The sequence below is a fragment of the Muntiacus reevesi genome, chromosome 3, assembly GCF_963930625.1.
Source record: "Muntiacus reevesi chromosome 3, mMunRee1.1, whole genome shotgun sequence".
Lineage (NCBI taxonomy): Eukaryota > Metazoa > Chordata > Mammalia > Artiodactyla > Cervidae > Muntiacus > Muntiacus reevesi.
The window spans coordinates 25,787,273-25,812,503 of NC_089251.1; positions in this window are offsets into that span (position 1 = coordinate 25,787,273).

Sequence of the window (25,231 nt, forward strand, 5' to 3'; positions counted from 1 at the left end):
ATCATGTTTTTCTTGTTCATCTGCCTAAGAGTAGAGTACAGGCAAGGGATTATTCTTTGTTTTTTCATAAAATTTACTGGTAAGATGAGAAAAAATAAATTTCATAACAATCCTCTTTTGTCATATTTCCACTGAGGAACTATTGCTCAAATTGTAGGCTAAAATGGAATGTTTACTGGATGAAGCATAAGGATTTTTATATCTGACACAGAGCAAAGTAATTTAATAGGGGAAAAATGCAAATTTTGAATTGCAAAAAATTGTAAAACTTTTATTTCTACTCAAATTTGTAAACCAAAATACTCCATTTACTTCATTTCATCACTATACGGGTAGCTACAGGAAAGTTTGTTAACATATCTTGGATAAGACTATCAGTTGTATTGGAGTTAAAACAAATATGTGTTGCAATACAATTTGCTCCAATGTTTAGCTTAGCTTAGAAACAGAAAATGTTAACACAGTAATTTCAAACTGTTGATACTGGTTTGTATTTTGGGGGCCAGCACTGAAACTGATATAAACAAAAAGTACTTACATTGGATTTTTAATTCATTCTGTCTTGAGGTTCAAGCTGCTGGCTGTTTAAATGAGGAGGTAAGAGGGAAGAGATTAGGAATAATTGACAGCCACGTGTATGCATTTCTTAGTAAGTATAATTATGAATTACATAGAAACTGAATTTATGAAGGTACATATTTTTAGAAAGGGAAGCATACAGATGCAACGTGGTATTGTAGAGAAAGCCTTGAATGGGGTTACAAACTCTCTGACCTCACATGGCTTCTTCATCTGTGATGCAGGGATCTCTGACTCTCTTACAATCTTGTGCAAATCAGATAACTGATTAATTAATAGGAAAGTCTCTATTTTTAGTCCTTTTATAATATTATGAAAGTGAAAGACACTCAGTCATGTTCAGTTCTTTGCAACTCCATGTATTATACAATCCATGGAATTCTCCAGGGCAGAATACTGAAGTGAGTAGCAGTTCTTTTCTCCAGGGGATCTGCCCAACCCAGGGATCAAACCCTGGTCTCCCACATTGCAGGCAAATTCTTTACCAGCTGAGTCATCAGGGGAACCCAAGAATACTGGAGTGGGTAGTCTATCCCTTCTCCAGGGGATCTCCCCTACCCAGGAATCAAACCAGGATCTCCTTCATTACAGGCAGATTCTTTACCAGCTAAGTTTCCAGGGAAGCCCTTTATACTACTATAGACAAGCTTTATTATTAATGAAGGGCAAGATATTCATCTTTACTACTTAACAACATGACCTTTAGCAAATAATTTAACCTTTATAAGCTTTGTTCTTTTATCTGGAATATTAATATTTGCCACTCTATATTTATTTTTTGAAGAAAGAAATGGCAGCCCACTCCTATATTCTTACCTGGGAAATCCCATGAACAGAGCAACCTGATGGGCTACAATCCAAGGGGTCACAAAGAGTTGAACATGACTTAGACTAAACAACAATAGCAAAGTCATTTTAAGGGTGAAATGAAATAATTTTGTGACAGGTTTGATACAGGAAACAAGATGACGACAATTTTGATGCATTTGCTTTAAAGTTTCCCTTTATTTGGTTGACTTGCAAATATTGGCCAAGCTCCTCTCCGTAGTAGCATTTATCAGCTTAGACTTTCCAAAGATCACCAAAGGATAATTCAGGATGAACTAGAACTCTTTGGTGGGATGTGCCCAAAGAATCATAGAAGCAATCTCTGTAAGAAAAAAATTAAAACATGTTAACACCACACTATAGATGTTATTCACCTTTCTCTAGGCCACAGTTTGATGTTAACCAATCCTTCTCACCAAATAGAAATGAAAGTTTTAGGGAAATGGCTGCAGTTGTATTGTCTTAATTCTCATGCAGATTTTCACTTTCTATTACTACGTACTTCTTTAACAACTAGAGATATTAATACTTTTCCATGCAAATTACTTTAGTTTTCATGACTATTCCTATTATTCTATTTTATTTGATTCTGTTTATTTTTTATTCTATTTATTATTTTATTTGAACTGATTGATCAATTAGCCAGAGGTACATAGCTTTGTTTGTAATCATGCTGAATCGAGTCTTTCAAGTATACTCTCATTACCCATATTTCTAAAAATTTATTTGTTCTCTTTTTGGTAACTTACCATCCTGGAACCTACAAATGCAGGTGATACAATATCCTTCAGTCACACAGCAGTGCTACAGCGGTATTTGAATGGGCAGCCTGGCTAAGGAAGCTGGGATTTTACTGGCCTCTATGAGGACTGACGCTGAAGCTGAAACTCCAGTACTTTGGCCACCTCATGTGAAGAGCTGACTCATTGGAAAAGACCCTGATGCTGGGAGGGATTAGGGGCAGGAGGAGAAGGGGACGACAGAGGATGAGATGGCTGGATGGTATCACCGACTTGATGAACATGAGTTTGAGTAAACTCTGGGAGTTGGTGATGGACAGGGAGGCCTGGTGTGCTGCGATTCATGGGGTCGCAAAGAGTCAGACACGACTGAGTGACTGAACTGAACTGATGCATTTGGAGAAGGAAATGGCAACCCACTCCAGTAATCTTGCCTGGAGAATTCCATGAACTGAGGAACCTGGTGGGTCATGGTCCACGGGGTCACAAACAGCTGGACACGAGTGAGCGACTAACACCTTCACTTTCATGCAATTTGATTAGAAGAAAACATGGGATCTTAGGACCCCTATGTGCTCAGTCACTCAGTCGTGTCTGACCCTTTGTAACCCGATGGACTATAGCCCTCCAGGCTTCTCTGTCCCTGGAATCCTCCAGGTAAGAATACTGGAGTCGGCTGCCATTTCCTTCTCCATGGGATCCCTAAGACCCTCTCAACTCAAAAGTCTTCCACCCTAGGGTTACATCTAATGTCATGGAATCAGACGAATGGTCCTTCAGTTATGTCTTCTTGTTGCCTCATTTAACCTTTTAATCTCCATGTACTTATGGCCTTCAAAAGTACTTGGTAAGTTAAAGTTCAGTAGACAGGTATGAACTGGATTGTTATTACAGTTTAAAATTAGATCCTGTCTCTGTAGTATCCAAGACCTTAAGACAAAAGGTGCCACCTCCATTCTGAAGGAAGGTGTGACGCAGCCTAAGCAAGACTCCATATGGGACACATAAGAGAGTCAGCCTGGACTTGTCCTAAATCCTGCCCCCAGAGGCCACCTGGAGGGTGAGGAGGTTCAGCACACAGCCAGAGGTTTTCTTGCAGATACCCTCATGCTGAAGAGCATCCTTAATGCCCAGTCAGAGTGAACCATAAGGAGAGATGGGAGTGATGGGAGATAGCTCTCCAAGGAACCCAAAGAAGCATCTAAAAGAGAAGGAACCCAGATAGTCTGACAGTGCTTCCATGAAGACCAATCAAATAAGGCCTTTCCTGTCACTTACCTCTTGTCCCTCTCCCCTCTCCATTTCTGAAGGAATCAAAAAGCTTTTCTGAGGTTAGGGAAGGAAATGAGCAAACACAAACTAGGGAAGAAGAGGATCATCTCTGCTTTTTTACTGCAAGGCCTTGCCTGGAATAGGCCCAAGCAGAGGAAGGGAGAGATGGAATTTTACATGAAAGGAAGAGCTTATTTTAATAAGCTCATTTGTGTCATATTTTATATTTTAATCTTTCAGCTGCATTGTGTAGCATGTGGCATTTCAGTTCCTTGACCTGGGATTAAATTAGCTACCCTATATTAGCAGTGCAGTGTTAACCACTGTATACCATGGTGGAGGGGGACCAGGGAAGCCCCCAGAGGAGGAGTTGTGACTACTATATATGTTTGGACATTTTAATGAATGACATATTACATTTTTTGTGACTAGCAGAAAACTAAGCAAATTGCAGGAAATTCATGACCTGTGTCATATTTCACAAAAGGCATGAGGAGAATTAACTCTGCAGAGCAGGTGTCACCAGGCAGTGGGTGGGTAGGAGAAACAGGCCACTTTCTGAGTGTATGCTCCTGTCCCGTTGTGCACCAGGGCAGTACATGACCAGCATCACCAAGGATCAAGGACATTGACACAAAAACTGCTGTCTTATTTCTCCCCCAGGGCACAGCTCTGGCCACCCAAAGCACCAGGGTTAATAGCCAGAAAGATTGGTGAGGAGAATCATGAAGAGGATATCTGCTGATGGTCCTTCTGCAAGTGAGGGGCAGGCAATCAACCCATCAGAGGCACCTTCAGGAATGGCTCCTCTACACGGCTGTTCTCACATGATTTTGTAAAAACCATTTGTTGGTCTCAGAGAAAAGATTTTTCTTGAAATGATTTCACAAATACCAAGGGCAAGACCTCATTTAGATAGAGCAAAAGCTTCCCAAAGCCCAGCGGAACATTCCTCGCAGGGCTGTGCTTTCTGCTGAAGAAAGGGAGGTGTCTGAGATAAGCAGAGCAGACTGTGCTGGAAGAAAACAAATGTATTTGTTGTTCCCCTGGTGCATATATTTCCTAATATAGTCCGGGACCTTGAGAACTCTGGCTGCCCCTGCCCTGGCAGAGAGACTCAGAGTGAGTGCTGTCCTGTGGAACCCAGAGGTCTGTGCCCAGTGAAAACCCCAAGCATCACAAGTCCTCCCTGAAAACGGCGGTCCCAAGTGGCCTGGCCCAGGGAAGGCGCTTCTCACGTTCTAGGGGTTGAGGGCTGTCTACTCTCACCTCCCTGTAGAGGTTGAACTGAATCATCAACGACCACCTCATTTCTGACACCAACCCCTGAACCTCTAAAGAGGAAATGCTCACTGCGTTGAGATGTGTTCCACTTAAATTCTCTGCAGGCAGTGGGATTCCTTCGATATTTATGGGAAAAAAAGGAAAAAAAAGTGTTACTCATTCAGTCATGTCTGCTTCTCTGCAACCCCATGACTGTAGCCCACCAGGCTCCTATGTCCATGGAATTCTCCAGGCAAGAATGTGGGAGTGGGTTGTCATTTCTTTCTCCAGGGAATTTTTCCCTACCCAGGGATTGAACCTGGGTCTCCCTGCATTGCAGAGAGATTCTTTATCAGTCTGAGCCACCAGTGAAACCCTCAATATTCATGGACCACCAACCAAACAGTAGGCTCTGCTGGCACTGGAAATAAAACAACCAGTGGTGTAACTACACAAGGGAAATGAGAGCAATAAAAGTGGGCGTTGTCTGTAGAGAATTTTTTTTAATCGAATTATAGTTCATTTACAATGTTGTGTTAGTTTCTGGTGTACAACAAACTAATTCAGTTGTATATGAAGTGAAAGCGAAAGTCGCTCAATCGTGTCCCACTCTTTGTGACTCCATGGACTATACAGTCCACAGAATTCTCCAGGCCAGAATACTGGAGTGGGTAGCTTTTCCCTTCTTCAGAATATACACATGTAGATGTATACATATATATACTTTTAAATATTATTTTCCATTATAGTTTATGACAAAAAATTGAATATAATTCCTTGTGCTAAATATATATAATATGAAATCCCATATATGTAAGACTTAAATGTGTATATATCATTGCTTTTCCTTTAATAAACATCCAACATAATTAAGAGAAATTCTTTGACACACATACATTCAGCTACATGTCTATTTTGAAAGTATATGCTTAATGGCATTGAGAATTCAATGGTTCAGAATTTATGGAGCTCATTTTTGTCCACCCTCAGTGTTAATAAACATTCTTGTGTTTAACAGAAGGATTTGGAAAAAAGCAATGATTTTTACTAAGACACAGAAACAGAATCTGAGTGATTTCTGTAACTCCAAGTTTTATTTATTTTAAAAATTTGAATCAGAGTGCAGATTACAAGGTGAGCTGTTATCTCCTCATTTGGTAAGTTCACATTTTGTTTCATTCATTAATATTTTACTGAATTTGAACAACTCAGACTGAAATTTGTTCCTTAAAATGGTTAATTCTTGCAGAACTAAAGAATTAATCAGTAAAATAAAACATCACCTCAGTAGCATGACATAGTTATTGTGCTTTTTGAAATCGTTTTTGTTAAAATTGAGTTACTGAATAATTGCTTACACAAGTTATTTTCAGGCTATAATCAAAGAAGCAAAATGCAAATGGTTAGATACATTTAATAACTATTAAGCAAATAACTGCAAATATATTATTAACTTTATTAACTTTTATTAACTTTATTTTTATGGATATGATTATGTACATGAATAAAATTTGTCACTGGCATTTTTCAATACTTATTATTATTTGTCTTATTGTTGCTGTTGCTATTTAGTTGCTAAGTTGTGTCTGACTCTGCAACCCAATGGACTTTAGCCCACCAGGCTCCTCTCTCCATGGGATTTCCCAGGCAAGAATACTGGAGTGGATTGCCATTTCCTCCCTGTGATCTGGCTATACATGAAAATAATTTTGTCATGCAGAGGAAATGAGTGTGAAAAGTGATCTTCTGTCTCTAATACAAAAGGTATGCCACTGACCACAATATTATTGACAATGACAAATGGTTACTAAGCAGCTACTATGTGCTGGGCACTGTTCTAGGACTCAGACACAGCAGACACAGTGAAAAGAGCAGACAACTTGTCTCTGTTAAGCTTATTATTTAATGAAGAAAAATAAATGATAAACAAAATAGCAAGGTAAATTTTATAATATGCTGCTGCTGCTGCTAAGTCGCTTCAGTCATGTCCAACTCTGTGCAACCCCATAGACAGCAGCCCACCAGGCTCCCCCCATCCCCGGGATTCTCCAGGCAAGAACACTGGAGTGGGTTGCCATTTCCTTCTCCAATATAATATGCTAGGAAATGGTAACTGCTTTGGAAAATGAATAAAGCAGAGAAAGTAAATCAGTATCTACTTTGGGATGGGCTACGATTTTAAATAAGGTGGTCAAAGTAGACCTCAATGAGAATGTCATTTGAGCAAAGACATGAAGGATGTGATATACATTTTTATCCACTAGAATTTTATATGTCAGGTCATTTAATAATCTCGCTACTGTCTGCAGTGGAAACAAAGTAATCAAGGTTCAAGGACATGACTTATTTGAACAAAATTTAAGCCTATTTAATATTATTTCCTTTTTTCTAACTGGAAAATTTTTTTAAGTTTATTTTTAAGAAAGTTTAAATAATCTAGATCTATAGTGATTAATAATAATAGATATATTACTAGAAAAATATTCAATAAATACCTTCTCTATACAACACATTATGGTACGTACTCTTTACTTCTACTATGAACAAAATCAACCTTTATTTCCAAACAGTCAAGTGAAGGGATAAACTTATGCTGAGGAGGAATGCTATAAACTGCAAAAAGCATTAGTACTTGAGAAGTCGAGGGAAGGCAAGGATAATCTGGCAGCGTGATGTCAGAGGTGGCTTCATGAGGCAATGACTTTTAAATTGACTTTGAAACTTGTCTAAGATTGGAGTAAATAGAGATCATGTGGTCAGTCCATTTGAGCTAAGGCACAGAGGTTGGAATCTGTGGGAAGCTGGAATCATTGCTTGCTTGTAGATTCTTGTATGAGATGGAGACAAGCAAGTGATCAAGAAGATTTGAGAGAAATCAAGGACTCTTGCTAGACTGCAGGTGTTCAAACTGGAAAATATAGATTTAATCAAAAGAGTGGGGGTTTGGTTGTATGGTTTATTACATGTAGGCATATGTTTGCCTAATGATGAAAGTCAAAAGATGTCCTTGCTTGAGGTTTGCTGAAATAGGCTGTGGTTAAGAGTCAGAGGATTTAAGGAAGCCAGGAACCAATGGGTGGGTGGTGGGAATCATCAGTGTGGGGCTGAAGTCATGGAAGAAGAACACAGGGGATCAGCAGGAAGGGAAGACTGTATCTGACATTGATGTCTGTAAGAAAAGAGGAAGCATATTCCAGTCTTTGTATGAGAGTCATAATGGTGGGGAAACATTTAGTTGATGGCTCCTTGTTGAACTGGTAGGCTTCCCGGGTGACACTAGTGGTAAAGAACCCACCTGCCAATGGAGGAGACACACAGGGTGTGGATTCAATCCCTGGGCCAGGAAGATCCCCTGAAGGATGAAACGGCACTCAATAGTCTTGCCTGGAGAATCCCATGGACAGAGGATTCTGGTGGGCTATGCTTCATAGGTTCACAAAGAGTTGGACACAACTGAAGTCACTTTGTTATTGTTGTTTGTTGAATAAGACTAGAGTCCAGTCTTTCTTCTCCATTTTGATTTTCTATAGTTCTATTGCATTGACTGGGGTTGGGAGGGAATTCAGGGGGCAGGGATTAGAAATGGGACAGCATTTCCCATGGCATCAGATTAAGGAAATGTAAAATTCAGTTGGGTCATGCCTACAGTTAAATATCAATTGACTAAAGTGCAAAAACTACCAACATGCTGTGCCTGTGCTTTTAGGTTCCCCATTATGTTTATATGATACATAGCCAATTGATAAGGGATACATTTTATAAGTCAAATGTAGAAACTTAGACATTCTCAACAAATATGACCCTCTAGGAAAACCCCAGAACACCTCCAAACATGGCAGTGTTTACAAAAGACACCATAGATGCCTAGCCTTGCATCTTCTGGAAGGAAGGTGTATAAGGGACAACTATCTCTGAACACTTGAGTACATTCCCTTGACAGCATATGCTAAGAGATTTCCTTAAACATGCTACCATTCTTCCAGATCATTTGAATATTGTAATATTCTTATCCAGCAGAATAATGCCACTTAAGAAGAAAAGAGAGGAGGCCTTTGAGCTGAGGCTAGATGCACCACAGTCATTCTCTAGGCCAGCCCTTTGTAAGTTGGCAATTGAAGAACCATCAATCTAGAAATGCAAAGTTGGTGAAGAATTCAATCCACTCAGTGCTTAGATGCCTCATTAACATTTCTGGGCTTTACCACAATAACTTTTAAAAATAATCCATGTCCAGTTTTAGAGGAAAAAAGTGATAACGTTCATCAATGAGCCTTGTCCAACTTTTTGCAACCCCATGGACTGTAGCCCACCAGGTTCCTCCATCCATGGAATTCTCCAGGCAAGAATACTGGAGTGGATTGCCATGCCATTCTCCAGGGGATCTTCCCAACGCAGGGATCGAACCTGCATCTCTTGCAAGGCAGGCAAGATTCCCTAAGCCCTGGGAATCTAAAGGGCACCTCAAAACATTTCCAACATTTTTGCTCTTTGATGTTGGGATTAACATATAAATTTTAGAGGTGTAACATTTTCACTAGTTCTGAACTAATGCTAGTTCAGAATTCAGAACAGACAGCAAGAAAAAGTTCCCTAGGGAAGTCCTAAAGATCCATTTTTGGAAGAGAATGTCTGTGTTTATATTTCCAGTTTATAAAACATTTACCAATCACTTGGCTTCAGATCATGTTTACAGAGGAGAAAAACACCCACAAAACAAATAAACTGCTTCTTGCACAGTGTGGACCAACAAAGCTTGGCTCTCCCCCGCAGAGAGGCACTAGTTTTCCTTGCCTGATAGAAACTCCCCATCAAGGGGTTTCTGTGGGACATCCATTCTTATAACCAAAGTTTAGTTCATATTGCTTCCTGTCGGATGTCCTGACAGCTGATTGAAATTTGACCTAAAAGGTTCTCACTGAGTAAGTCCACTTACCAATCAACAAACCCCAGGTAGTCTCTCTCTAGGGCAGCATCCTGGACAGTGCAGACAATTTCCTGAGTCTGTTCTCCAGGGGGAGGTTCAGGCTTAATGGAGACTTGAATCAACACTTCCGATTTTGATGCAGTTTCTCAAGTGGAGCATGGCCTCGGGAAACCAGTTTACCTGTCTTGTCAATAAGGAATGGCCTTTGAAAACCAGTTTATCTGTTTTGCTTTGTAAGTCCTAGAGAACAGGTCCCTGGAAGATGCACTAACTGGTTCCTTTCAACCTTTGGCTGGTCATGAGAAAACAACACGAAGCAAAATCGAAGCCATGAATACTGCCTTTAAACCTGGTGAGAAAGAGATCCTTGGCTAGTGAGACCAAAATGATGAATGTAAGAAAGGAAGTTTGAAGGAAGAACTGTGAGAACCAACTGCAGAGGGATCTGAATCATACCTAGGAAAATATGAGGATGCCTGCTCCCTGGGTAGTTCCTGGGTCTTTAATGTCAGATGGAGCAGCTCCGACCTTTTCATTAACTAGAGTTAGCTGTCTGAGCTCCTCAAATGCAGCCATCAGTAACTCCCCAAATAAATTTCAAGGAGTCATGCTTTGTGAAAACCTGTCACCTTCATGAGTCATTAGGAAAATGTTGTGTGTCAACTGTGCCAACTGTAGTGTTTCATGTGAGCCCACAGTTCTGCAGTATTTGAGAACAAATCTCTTCTCTAGTCATTGCTGCTGGTCATGTAGTTAATTTTAAGTAAAGGCTATTTAGGACTGAATCAAGCACAAGTGACTCATATGCAGTGGGGATTCAAGAAGTATTAATTAAATGAATTCATCAATTAAAATAATTTTCTGATGCAAGAAGAGGAGTCATGTGTAAGTGATGTAGGGTGGTCACCAATGTTTCTATGTATTTTTCTATTTTCTTCCTCTTTGGGGGATATATATATCCTGAGTGTTGGTTGGGCTTTCTACACTCAGATGTCTGTGAATTTATAATCATTTACTGACAACTTGAACTTGCATTGCAGATAGTCTTTCTCAGTTTATAAGTTCCCTGAGTTGGGAAGATCCCCTGGAGAAGGGAAAGGCTACCCACTCCAGTATTCTGACCTGGAGAATTCCATGGACTGTATAGTCCATGGGATGGCAAAGAGTCAGACATGACTGAACGACTTTCACTTTCACAGGAAGAAATTCTGGAGGTCTCTTCTTTTCCATCTCCATGAATAAGTCATCATTCCACCTCAGATGGAAAGTGAAAGTGAAAGTCACTCAGTTGTGTTTGACTCTTTGTGACCCCATGGACTATACAGTCCATGGAATTCTCCAGGCCAGAATACTGAAGTAGGTAGCCTTTCCCTTCTCCAGGGGATCTTACCAGCCCAGGGATCGAACCCAGGTCTCCCGCATTGCGGGCAGATTCTTTACAAGCTGAGCCACAAGGGAAGCCCAGATGGAAAGAGATCCTAAATCTTGTCTCTAGGACTCTTCTGTTAGAATGCAAACTCTTTGAAAGCAAGAGATATGTCAGTCTTTTCCACTATTCTGTCATGCATTTATCATAGTGCTTTGCACCAAATAAGTACTTGATCATTTTTTATAAATTAGCAGCAGTTAATATATATTTAATATTATTTGTTGAATGAATAAAGGAATAAATGAATCAATATCTTTGCCAACATATGTCAACATATGTCAAACAAGTATTTTAGACTTCTTCCCTACACATTAAGAAATTGTCCTAAATCCTGTGTTCATCATTTCATTGCTCTATTTTTATGGCATCTCTATATATTCTTTAAAAATATTTATTTAGTTTAGTAATTTTAACTTTAAAAAACTGTGTCATGTGTCACTATACATAAAAGAGATAAACAATAATTACCTATTGTGTAGCACAGGGAACTAGAGTCAATATCTTGCAATAATCTATAATGGAAAAGAATCTGATAAAGAATGTATATAAAATAATATTAGCATACATGTGTATGTATAATCACTTTGCTGCATACCTCAGCATAAACAACTCTGTAAATTAACTATACTTCAAGTGAAAAATTATTTAAAAAAAAATAAATGTATCATGCAACACTATATGGAATACGCATTGATTTCTTTTGATTTTTATTTAATATTATATTACCAATGTGAATTTCTATTGTATTTTGTCATAGTTCTTTTTGGACTATTGTATAAAAGTGCTTTTCAAGCTTTGTTAATTCTAATGTTGATTAGTATCCAGGCTTTCACTATTAAAAATCAAGTTTCTGTGAGCATCCAAGTACACATCACCTTTGTGTATGTACAAAAATGTTGATGGGTGCACATTTAAGATTTTGTTTGTTGAGTCATATGATATATGAAGGTACAGATTTATTTAGAAGGAAATGCAAAGCTATTTTCCAAAGTGGTTGTAGCAATTTTATAGTCCCATGGGCAAAGTTAAGAAAATACTATTGATTCATCCTTTCAAACACTTAGAAATGTCATATTTTTTAAAAATGTACCAATTGTAGAATTTATATGGTTGTTATGTGATACCTCATGCAGTCTTGATTAGCATTCCCTTAATCACTAATGACATTGATCACCTCTTCATATGCTTATGGGCCAGGAGGTCCGTTTCTGTATTAACACTTACTCTAAAGATCCCCACTTTTTTCAAGTTATAGGATTTTGGTGATTTCTTTTTGAAAGTTGTCCTGGCCTTATTGGTCATTTATGACAGTGAATAGACTCCTTTTAGTTCCTTATCATATGTAACAGTCCTTTCAAACTCTGATTTGTGGTCACAGTCCTATCACTTCTATGAATACCTTGATATTCTAAGACAAATGAACAAACATTTGACACCTTACATTTGTCATCTGTAAAATGGACATGAGAATAAAATAATCATAGTAAATATTCAATGGCATTTCTGTAAGTACTTTATCTGCTTTGTAACTTGTTCCTCCCTCCAAGCCAGGTTTAGTTATGCTCCTCTCATCTTGTGTGTCCCTCTAACATAATCTGTATTAAATTTGTGCTGACTTGCTATTTCATAATTTTGACTGTTAAAAAATAATTATAACATTATGATAATGATAATAACACCTAACCTTTACTAGACAATGTACCAAAGACTATGATAAGCATGTTACAGATGTTACCTCATTTACTCCTCATAACCATTTTATGTAGTAGGTACTATTATTATTCTTATTTATGTATATCCTCTAAAACAGTGATCAGCAAATTTTATCTATAAGCAGCTAAGTAGTAAATATTTTAAGTTTTAAGAATTACCAACCTCTGCAATTACTCAAATCTTTGTCATTGTAGATTGAAAGCAGAAAGGAAACATGAGAATGAATGCCCCAATAAAGCTATTTGCAAAAACAGGCCATGGCACAGATTTGGCTTGTGGGCTGTAGCTTATCCACAAGGATATGACCATGTATGCAAGAGTGGAAGCCACATCTCAAAACACCATGAAATCTAGAGGTTTACCTTGAGAATTGATTTTCTAGAAAATCTTAGTGCAACACACGCTCTTGCCTTAAATTTAGGAAATATTTATTGAATATTGATGCTGAAGCTGAAGCTCCAACACTTTGGCCACCTGATCTGAAGAACTGACTCATTGGAAAAGACCCTGACGCAGGGAAAGATTGAGGGCAGGAGGAGGAGAACTGCAGCGACAGAGGATGAAATGGTTGGATGGCATCCCTGACTCAATGGACATCAGTTTGAGCAAGCTCCAGGAAATAGTGAAGGACAAGGAAGGCTGGCATGCTGCAGTCCTTGCAGTCTCAAAGAGTTGGACACAACTGAGCAACTAAACAACAACAAATTGAGTACCCAGGTTGTGCTAAGCACCTACCCCTGGAGCCAAGGATACAGAAATAAATTAAGTCAGATACTCTGCCTTCTGGGCTCAAAGACTAGCAATAGGAAGATCAATTAGACAGACGTGGAATTCAGCAAGTGCTGTGATAAAAATATACAGTCAATATGCACAAAACACAGACAAGTGACCATCAGTTCATAGATACCATCAGGCACCTACTATGTTCTAAGTGCTCTGTTAGACTCGGGGATGGATACACAATACACAGAACAGACACAGCCCTCACCCACATGTACTGACAACTGAATGGGAAAACTGTTTCAACAAATAATTTAGTAGTAAATATTTACCAGTGTGCAAAATGTTGAGAAGTAACAAGTATGAGGATAGCCTATGAACATGTGGAATCTGGGAACAAGGAATTTGTCTGGGGTGACTGGATTATGAGGTGGGGGATATGAACTGAAAGGTGAATGAAGGCCAGGCCAGAAGAGTTTGAACACCAAGTTAAGGAATTTGGACTTTATTCTGGAGACACCTGGTAGGCATCAAAGATTATTGAACAGGTGAATGACAAGACGAGTCCTTTTGAAAGAAAACTCTGGCAACCATATGTAGAGTAAATTGAAAGTGAGGCCAGCAGTCTCAGCCTCATCCTGGCCTTAGTGGAAAACCATTTAATGAATGCATAAAAATGGTGGGAAGGCAGACTATTGAATAAACTCAAAAAGAGTTGTGAGTACTCCTTGTCCAGGCTTTAAATATTTTTTAATTAACAGCACATTAACTTTTTGCATAACTTTTTATAAAAGAGTGGGATGTCAGTTATCTGTAAATTGCATCATATTTGCTAAAACACACTGAGCTTTAGTTTTTAAAGTATTCTCAAAAAGAGTTGTGAGTACTCCTTGTCCAGGCTTTAAATATTTTTTAATTAACAGCACATTAACTTTTTGCATAACTTTTTATAAAAGAGTGGGATGTCAGTTATCTGTAAATTGCATCATATTTGCTAAAACACACTGAGCTTTAGTTTTTAAAGTATTTAAACAAAATATCTGCTATCTATTTCCCTATTAATTTTCTAAGTATCTACTTTCTGCATGTATCATAGATCAGTGTAGTTACAGACTGCAAGGCAGTGGCATTCACATATGTGAGATTTCTCCTTTGATCTGCTGATGTGCAGCCCTGGGCCACCTACTTTATAAAAAGTATGCCGATCATGTATTTCCCCTGCTCCATAAGACTTCATATTCCAGGAGATTCCTAAAGACAGTTTCCTCATTCAGTGATTTCACCATGGAAGAAATCCCTGAAACTCAATTCTAGAAGTTGACATTGGATTTTTCTCTTTCTATAGCTAGTTACCAAGTCCAGGTGAGGCTCTGTTCAAACTGTATCTCAGATTTAGTTTTTTTTTTTTTTTCTTTTTCCCATTGTCACCTCTGCCATGCCAAAGGACAGATCAATTTTGTGTGTCAGGCAAAAAAAAAAGAGAGACAGAGATGGTAAGAGACAACGAGAGCCTTGATGAGAGCAGTGGCTACTGGATAAAAGGTCTTGGCCCAAGGAAGCCCCAAGCTGGTGTCTGCCTGGTGGCACCAAAGGCTTCATGGCTGATCTGTAGCAAAGCAGGAATCCCCTCTGGGGCTCAAAACTTAGCAAAGGCAGAAAAACAGATGCAAGAACTGTGAATAACAGAAGGTCTTGCAGAGCTAAATCCCAAAAAGAGAGGATGCCTGGGAGTGAGGAAAGGGTTACAGGTCCCCCGGGGCTCTCTTCATGCACACATACATGGACTGGGTATCCACAGAAACACCCTGCTAACCGGAGGGCAGCTGATCACTTCTGCAGCAGTCGTAGGTTTTAATATCTGTATCCTAATTTATTTGACATCTGCAGAACATCCAAAGAAAATATTCAAGTACGGGATGGGCAATCCGACTGCTTTCTGAGTTCATCAAATATCTCACACTCCTTTTTCAAATGTTTTCAGTTTTGCAAAACTCAAAATGCATTCTGCCAAACATGTTCTCCGTTAATGTTTATTTAGAAGGGAATTTAATCCGTATGCTGCTGATGCATTTACACTTAACTCATCAAAATGTTTTACTAGAGTCATTTGATGTCCAAGAAACCTTTTGAGTCTTTTTTATAAGCCTCTTCAAGCCCATTTTGCTTCGAAACAGGAAGTCGCCTGTTACTAACCATAAACGAATGCAATCCCCAGAGGATTTGGTTTCATTTAAGACACTGAGAGAACACAAGTTCTCAGCCTACCCTGAACTCCACAGAAAAGATTTTCCTCCTGAATCTACTGAGAATGGGCCATGCACAGATGAGGTGCCGTTATTATTTTCCAAAACAAAATCCTTTATGAAGAGGCATCTTTCATACAACTCTGGGAAAGACGTTTACCAAAGCAGAGTGCTAAATCATTGGCTTTGCAGGCTGCACCTGGTCAATGTTAACTGTCTGCCATGATCCACTTACCATTCAGAGCTCGTTTGCTCGTATTAATAGAACAAATAAAATAGCATGGGAGATAAAGATCCCAGGATAGTGATTTCTTGCTTCAGGAAAACCATCCTGGGTTACAGACCAATACAATGTTCCCAGCCATGAGCCAGGGAACCGAAGCTGATATAAACACAGCATCCAAGCCACAGAACATGACTTGTTTAAGGCTTAATTCTGTGAAGTAAGGCAGGAAACAAGATTTATCCTTCTGGGAAACTTTTGGCATTTGCCTCGAGCTGGGCCAGACTGCTCTTTGCCGTCCTCACCACCCATTATAGCTATCTGAAGGAAATCAATTTTTTTGCCCAAACTAAGGCAAAAGAGCGACGTCTCCATCTGAGTCCCATAGAAATCCTTCTGTTTGACGTGGTGTTAAACAACGGAATGCGCGCAGCCCCGATCTGTGAGGATGGACCGCTGCTATCTTAGGCCTTTTGGCTGTGAAGGGGAGTGAAACGAGTTGGGCGAAAGCCATTTTACAAACACAGTAAAAATAAATTTACTACGCTCAATAATTGAATCTTAAACTTGTCACTATGGCAAACTTTAAATTATTCCAAGAGCCTTCACTGGGACTTGGCAAAAGCCGTGGGTGCTGGAGGTCAGTTTTCATGTATGAAATCCAGCTTAGGTTATAACTATATGGGCTACAGAGTAAACGTTCAAAGGATGAATGGACCATTCAGAAGTAAATCAGGCTCCCCAGACACTTAGATAAGTCCTGGAAGGATTTAAGCCATCAGTTTGGTGGGCTACCAATAGAATCGGGTTATTAATACAAGAGAATTTGAGGTTGTTAATACCAGACTTTTTGTCCCTGTGTGTGTGTGTGTGTGTGTGTATACAAAGAGTTTGTTTTTTTAACATGCCTTTAGTTTCATGTTGCTTTCGTTGTATTAAGTGAACTCTGATTGGGCAGTGAAAGCTGTGTGACTTGGTGTTTGGCCCAGGCTCTGACTCCCAGGCACAAGGCTGGAGAGGAATATTCAGACCCTGACCCAACAGGGAGACATTTCAGTTAACATCTGGCTTTGCTTACTTGTCCTAAATATTAAATTATTAATGGACTATTAATAGTAGACCTTTTCATTGGTTCATTTTTTTTTCTCCTTAAAATCATATTTAAAGGCCACTTCCCTTAGAATAATGTTGAAAAGTCTCTCCTTTCATTCAGAATTCACCATTTGTAAAAATCTTCAGGGGACTAAAGCAAAAGAATTATCAAAGCAACAAAGGTACAAAATGAACCTTTTTTTTTTTAAGTTAGGTTGGGGAAAACGAATTCATTTATTACTCACACTGAAGATGTAAAAACTTTTATCTCCAAATGCTAGCATGACTGCTAATAGTTCATATGGCCCTAAGAAGCCACCTGATTTGATAGCAAAAGTAGTTGAATATGTTGCCCAGAAATAAATATTTTATAGTTTTATTCATGTTAGTCTCATGCACTATTCTTTGAACTAGGTCTAGACAGTTACAATTGCCTAATTACTTAAGGTGAGATCACCCGTGCTTTAGAGCGAGGCATGTATGTATGCATTGAGTCAATGCAAGTCTGCCCTTGCCAGAGTAAGTCATGAAGACATCATGTCTAATGATAGAAAGTCCCTTGGACTGCAAGGAAATCCAAGCAGTCCATCCTAAAGGAGATCAGTCCTGGGTGTTCATTGGAAGGACTGATGCTGAAGCTGAAACTCCAATACTTTGGCCACCTGATGCAAAGAGCTGACTCATTGGAAAAGACCCTGATGCTGGGAGGGATTGGGGGCAGGAGGAGAAGGGGACGACAGAGAATGAGATGGCTGGATGGCATCACCGACTCGATGGGCATGAGTTTGAGTAAACTCCCGGAGTTGGTGATGGACAGGGAGGCCTGGTGTGCTGCGATTCATGGGGTCACAAAGAGTTGGACACGACTTAGAGACTGAACTGAACTGAACTGAATGATAGAAATGGCCTCAACTGGGAGACTGTTTTACTAAATTTACCCAGTTCATCATCACAAGCATGCTTGTAATATTTAAATAGAATGCTTTCAGAAAATACTTAAGTGCTTTGTGTCATGACATATGTGGTACATATTTCATGCTGCTGCTGCTAAGTCACTTCAGTCATATCCGACTCTGTGTGATCCCATAGACAGCAGTCCACCAGGCTCCCCTGTCCCTGGGATTCTCCAGGCAAGAACACTGGAGTGGGTTGCCATGTCCTTCTCCAATGCATGAAAGTGAAAAGCGAAAGTGAAGTCGCTCAGTCGTGTCCGACTCTTCGCGACCCCATGGACTGCAACCTTCCAGGCTCCTCCATACATGGGATTTTCCAGGCAAGAGTACTGGAGTGGGGTGCCATTGCCTTTGGACATAAATTTGGGGCTTCTCATGTGGCACTAGTGGTAAAGAACCTGTCTGTCATTGCAGGAGATATAAGAGAGTCAGGTTCAATCCCTGGGTCAGGAAGATCCCCTGGAGGAGGACATGGCAACCCACTCCAATATTTTTGCCTGGAGAATCTCATGGACAGTGGACTACAGTCCATAAGGTCACAAAGCTACTTAGCTACTTAGCACACACTCATGGGTATAAATTATTAGGAAATGGTCCCCTTAATTTTAAAACGCTTTCTTTTTTTCCAGAGGAATTCAAACTTCAATGGATCATTTTGTCCCCATATCTGCTGTGCCTCCTGAGTCCTCAGTTTTCTGTTAATGATATAAAGATATACTAACTTCCGTATTTTCCACCTTGAAAGTGTGCATAACCTTGACTCCAAATATATTTTCAATATTCCTCTTTCCATATTAGCTGGAAAAACTCAGAGTGAATCAATCTCTTACTAGCATTACAGGGGTAAGAGCCATGCATGTGCAGGAACTTTAACATGATTGTATATGAAATGCAAGAGACCTGGGTTCAATCCCTGGGTTGGGAAGATCCCCTGGAGGAGGAAATGGCAGCCCTCTCAAGTATTTTTGTCTGGAGAATCCCATGGACGGAGGAGCATGAGGGGTTACAGACCATGGGGTCACAAAGTGTCAGGCATGACTGAAGAAACTTAACAAGCACGTATGCCTATGTACATTTAGAGATATACAGAGATGGGATTTTAAATTTTAGCAATTTCTGTGAATTACAATCACACATATAAAAACAAACCAAGATCATTATTAACCAAAGAAGTAAAAATAAGTTGCATTTAAATAGGGCCTTGTGTTTTTGCATATTTATTTCCAATCAGTTTCCATTAAATCTTTATGATTTTCTCCCTTTTTCTTCCCTTTGTCTTCTCCTCCTTTTCTTCTCTTTCTTCTCATTCTTACTATCTTGCAATTCTGTCAAAAATATTTAGAGATTAAGATGACTCAGGTGATGAAGAGTAAATTTAAGCTCTGTATCAGGTAGGTCTGATTCATTTAGGCTCCTTACCAAAACCATCCTCTGACGATGTTTTTGCAGCTATTGTAGGGAAGCCATTAACCTCTTTATATGCAAACACACATGTGGGTCCTCTTTATGACAAGCTACAAGGAAAAAACAAAGTTAGTATCTACTTTTACTATATAAAGACAGATCGTAGAAATGCAGATCAAAATCACAGTGAGGTACTGTCTCACAACAGTCAGAATGGCTGCTATCAAAAAATCTACAAACAGTAAATGCTGAAGAGGGTGTGGAGAAAAGGGAACCCTCTTACACTGTTGGTAGGAATGCAAACTAATACAGCCACTATGGAGAACAGTGTGGAGATTCCTTAAAAAACTGGAAATAGAACTGCCATATGACCCAGCAATACCACTGCTGGGCATGCACACCAAGGAAACCAGAATTGAAAGAGACACGTGTACCCCAATGTTCATTGCAGCACTGTTTACAATAGCCAGGACATGGAAGCAACCTAGATATCCATTGGTGGGTAAATGGATAAGAAAGCTGTGGTACATATACACAATGGAATATTACTCAGCTATTAAAAAGAACACAATTGAATCAGTTCTAATGAGGTGGATGAAACTGGAACCCATTATAAACAGAGAAGTAACTCAGAAAGAAAAACACCATTATAGTATATTGATACATATATATATGGAATTTAGAAAGATGGTAAAAACACCCCTATATGTGAGAGAGCAAAAGAGACACAGATATGGAGAATAAACTTTTGGACTCTGGGAGAAGGCAACAGTGAGATGATTTGAGAGAATAGCACTGAAACATGTATATTACCATATGTCAAATAGATGACCAGTGCAAGTTGAATGCATGAAACAGCACACTCAAAGCTGGTGCACTGGGGCAAGTCAGAGGGATGGGATGGGGAAGGAGGTGGGAGGGGCGTTTGGGATATGGGACACATGTACTCCTGTGGCTGATTCGTGTTGATGTATGGCAAAAAAACCCCACAATATTGTGAAGAATTTAGCCTCCAATTAAAATAAATAAATTGGTTAAAAAAAAGATCATGCAAAAATACTTCATAACACCATCCAGCCAAGGTAGCTTCAAGAATAAGGCAAGTGAGGTGTCCAGGACACAAAATTTAAGGAGGGCACCCACTCTTGGGGTCCTACAATTGCAAGACACACCTGAGATTAAAGGCTTCCTTAAAGTTTTCCCCCTGGACACCTCCATTGTCTTTTCCTAGCCATAGCCAGGAAAATTCATGCAGGCAGCAATTCTCCTATGCTGGTCATCTTGCTCTAGTTCCACAGAAATAAAAGCTAATCAATGAGTGATTTATTAAACATTGATTACGTGTTGTAGGTTGAGGGAAAAAAAGGAAAACACTTTATGTTGTATCATCTTCTACTGAAAGATGTTATCCAACTAAGAAGATAAGACTTACACATGGAAAACAGTCAAATTAGATACATTGTTGGCTCTATAAAATACCATGCTCCCGTGAGGTCACAGAAGGTAGATCCAGGATAGTAGAAAATGCGAGGTTACTGAAGATGCTCTCAAGGATAAGCCCTTGTGCTGTAAGTCACATGTAGGTGGGTGAGGCAGGGCTGTACTGGGGAGACTGTGGAACTCCAAGAAAAGCTGATTGATGCTGGTTGTAGGAAGCCATTTATGTGTTTGAACAGGGGAACAATGTGCAGAAAGCTCTGTGATGGATTATGCATCCTTTTGCTGGAGTGGGTCAGGGTGATGGATGGATGGTAGGTCCATCCAAAATAAGAATATTGTTTTAAAGTGGGGGCATATTAGTTTAAAATTTATTTTAAAGTGACTACTGCTACAAAGTGGTTTTTGATCTGTTACAGGGAAATTGAAGTTGGAAGAAAGGAAACAGTAGAGGTTGAAATGTCCAAATCAGGCATCTTATTTATAGCATTCTGTCACATTCCCATTTCTCCTGAAGTTGGCTCCACGATGCACTTAGCCGTTGTTGTTGGCTCTGAACTGCCTATTGTCTGACCCACAGGGCTGGCTGCTCCATCATGGGCTGCCTAGTTCAAGGAGCAGTTTGTGTGGATGACTCTGGTCTTCCAGACTAGATCACCAAGTCCTTCAAGGTCAGGGCTCAGAGCTAATTCTGGAATGTTCTATCTCTCTAGACTCTAAGCAGCAACTGGGTCCATGAAGAACAGTTAATAACGGTTGCACAGCTGTCTGCTTTGGAGAAAAGACATGGAGAGAAATTGAACTTGATTACCAATGAGGAAAGGTCTGCATTTGTTGTACTTTGCAATGTTTGGACTGATCTGAATGAAATTTCCAATGGCTAATTTCATTTCTAATCCTTCCATGAGCCAGAAAACTCCACCTGTGAGGGAACAGTTTTTCACTGCCTTTCTTTTGAAAAGGGCGAGGACCCCATTTCCTGTCAACAAGAGTTGCAGTAACAGGTGGGAATTGGTTTTTCCTAGGACAGTGGAGGCTGCTTGGGGAGGAGGTCCAAGACTCAGGCTTCTGCAAAAGTTCTTGGCTTAGGGTTAAACCAGAATGTACAATGCAAGACCTGCATGTCTCCTGATGGATATCTGAGCTGGGGGCTCTGAGGCACAGGACAGTTTACCAAGAGGTAGAATTATGTAATCCTGTCACTCAACAGGGCTTCTTTCCAGGTCAAGTTATCCTGGGACTAAACAGTACACATAGCAACAAAACAAACTAACCTGTACACTCTTTGCATTGTTCAATGGAGCACACTCCCTGTGTCGATCATAAATCAACAAAAGTGCAGTGGAGTGATGCCTCATTTATTTACCATCGCTGGGGAATGGACTATTTATTATAGATAAATATTCCAAATAACTGAAGCCCTTGACTTTAAATGCCAAAACTTTAAAGAATGTTAACTGTGTATGATGAAAATCCTCTAAATATTTCCTACTGTCTTAAAGAATGTACTCAGAATATAGTTTGACCTTAGAAATGTTTAGAAGGAAAAAAAAAATGGAAGAAGAAATGAACAGACACACTGATAGATCTGATGTCTTAATGCTAATGACTAAGCAGGAGCAGTGAAGGTCTTCTAGACTTAGCCTTCTTTTTATTTTGAGAGGCTTTATTGGTGGACTGAAGGGGTAGTTTGAACATTGCTTGGGAGAAACTGAAGCCTTATGTGGAGCAGGCAACAGCAGGAGAATGCCGGTGCTGCTGATATATATATGTATATATATAACCAAAATATTATATAGATATATGTATATATATATAACCAAAATAACATATATATATGTATATATATAACCAAAGTACTAAAAATGGAGCAGAAGTGAGCTAAATACCACTCTAATGCAAAATTCTAGAAAAAGATACTTCTGGGCACATGGGTAAATAATGTCATCCTCAAGGTCTCTTTTTCTCTCTGATCTCATGTCTATTATACTTATAAATCCTATTAGCTTTATCTGCACAATTTGTATATAACTTGATCACTCCCTACCTCTTCACTATTCCCTTCAGAGCCCAAGCCAACTGATGACATTAAATGAAATCACTGGCCTTAAGTCATCACTTCTTTCTGCATACACGCTTTTATCAAGGGGTTCTGATGAGAAAAGTCTACTTTCCTGTTCCTTGACTTTGAGCTCCATTGTATGCCCTCCAAGCAAGAAGGCATGATCTTGAAGCGTGCCTTCAAGAGTGTCTTGATGGAGCTTTCCTTCTGGCCTTTACTGCCACATCAAGAAGCATTTATACACACTCACTGGCACACTTTTACCTGAGTTACAGAACAGCATCAAGTAACACCTGAGGGAGATGTCCATCAGTCAGACCCACAGCTTGAATGGAGTGGTCAAGCCCAACCCAGCTTAGGTCAGCCAACTTCTAGGTCACCCACTGATCCTTGTGGATCAAGGCTGTTGTTTCAAACCATTGCATTTTTTAGTGGTTCTTATATAGCCATACCTTACTGACTCAAGGGGATTTTGTACCACCCCTTAGCATCTTACCTTCCTTCTTCTGCTTTAGTCTCTTCTCAACTCAGAAATCAGCATGACCTTCTAAAATAAAAGTCAGATCACAGCCTCCTCTGCTCAAAATATACAGTCATTACAATGCCCTTCAAAGCTCTACACAGTTTTTCTGATCTTATTTTCAGTTCTGCCTTTTCTGAACTCTTCTGTAGAGACCCTGGTCTCTTTCATTCTTCCTCCAGCGTGCCAGCCTTTAAGCATAGACCATCTCTACCAGAACACTGCAGTTCTGTTTTTCTAAACCATTATTAGTGCAACCAAGTTGAAAAAATAAAGATAACTTTAAAATGTGGGATATTAACTTAGAATAGAGATTAAAAGCATCTTAGAAATGTAAAGGAAATTTTAAAAAGTCCTTAAAAGGGGCAAATTCATCTTATGAAGATTTTTGATGCAGCTTAGTAATCTTTAGAGGCAAGTGTTCTGAAATTATGTGGGTCTGAGGTCAAAACATGATTGTCAACTTACTGATAAATAGATCATTGGCAACTTATGCAACTTTTCTGTGCCTCAACTGGAGTCTCTAAAGATTTGTGGACACAGTGTGGGAAGGAGAGTGTTGGACGAATTGAGAGAGTAGCACTGAAAGGTGTACATTACCATATATAAAATTAGATAGTGGAAATTTGCTGTATGATGCAGGGAGCTCAAATCAAGTGTTCTGTGACAGCCTAGAGGGGCGAGGTGGGGGGAGCGGAGGTGGGAGGGAGGTTCAAGGTGGAGGGGACAAATGTATACCTATGGCTGATTCATGTTGATATATGGCAGAAACAAACACAATATTATAAAGCAATTATCTTCCAATTACTAAATTAAATAAATTAAAATAAATAAATTATTCCAATAAATAAATTAAAAAATAACACGTGCCTCATAAATTTGTTATATGTATTAAATTAATGTGAACAGTAAATGCAAGACCTGGCAGATAGCTGGTAGTTTAAGAGTTGCAACTAGAGTTTTGTTTGTCATTATGATTGCTACTGATGTTATTACAATGGTTATTCTGAATTTTGTATGTAGACTTTGTACAGTCCTATGCAAAACTCTAGGAGGATTTTTCAAGAAGTACTACTGAAAGTTTTATAAAATATCTACTTAAACTCTGAAATCATTGACTACATCATAATCATCAACTAACTGAAAAAAAAGTAGATAATCAAACTATAAAATTTAAATAAAAATGAGTTAAATGGGTTTCCCTAAAGATTAATAATTGTGTACTTAGGAGAAGACAAAATTTAAAATACAAATAAAGCACAACTAGGAAAAATATTTGCAATCAAATATGACAGACAAATAATTATATTTCCTTATGAATAAAGCTCTCATTGAACTTATCTCAAAATGTAAAAATATAATTCAAGAAGGAAAAATACAAATGATTCAAAAGTAGTTTTAATTATAACAGTTTTCAAGGAAATATAATTTCTTTCCTTTCAAAACAAATAATTATAATAATAATAATAATGCATGCATGCTAAGTCGCTTCAGTCATGTCTGACTCTTTGCGACCCAATGTACTATAGCCCGCCAGGTCCCTCTGTCCATGGGATTCTCCAGGCAGGAATACTGGAGTGGGTTGTCATGTCCTCCTCCAGGGCATATTCCAACCCAAGGATCGAACCCACATCTCTTGTATCTCCTGGATTGGCAGATTATTTTCCACTAGCATCACTTGGGAAGCCCAATAATAACAATAATAATAGTGGAAAAGGAGAAAGATGAGGAGACTCAGTGCAGAGAGGCACTCATGTCCTGCTTCCAAGAATAGATATTGGGACAATACTAAATTTTTAACAGCTAAGAAGTATTTTTAAATGTGCACT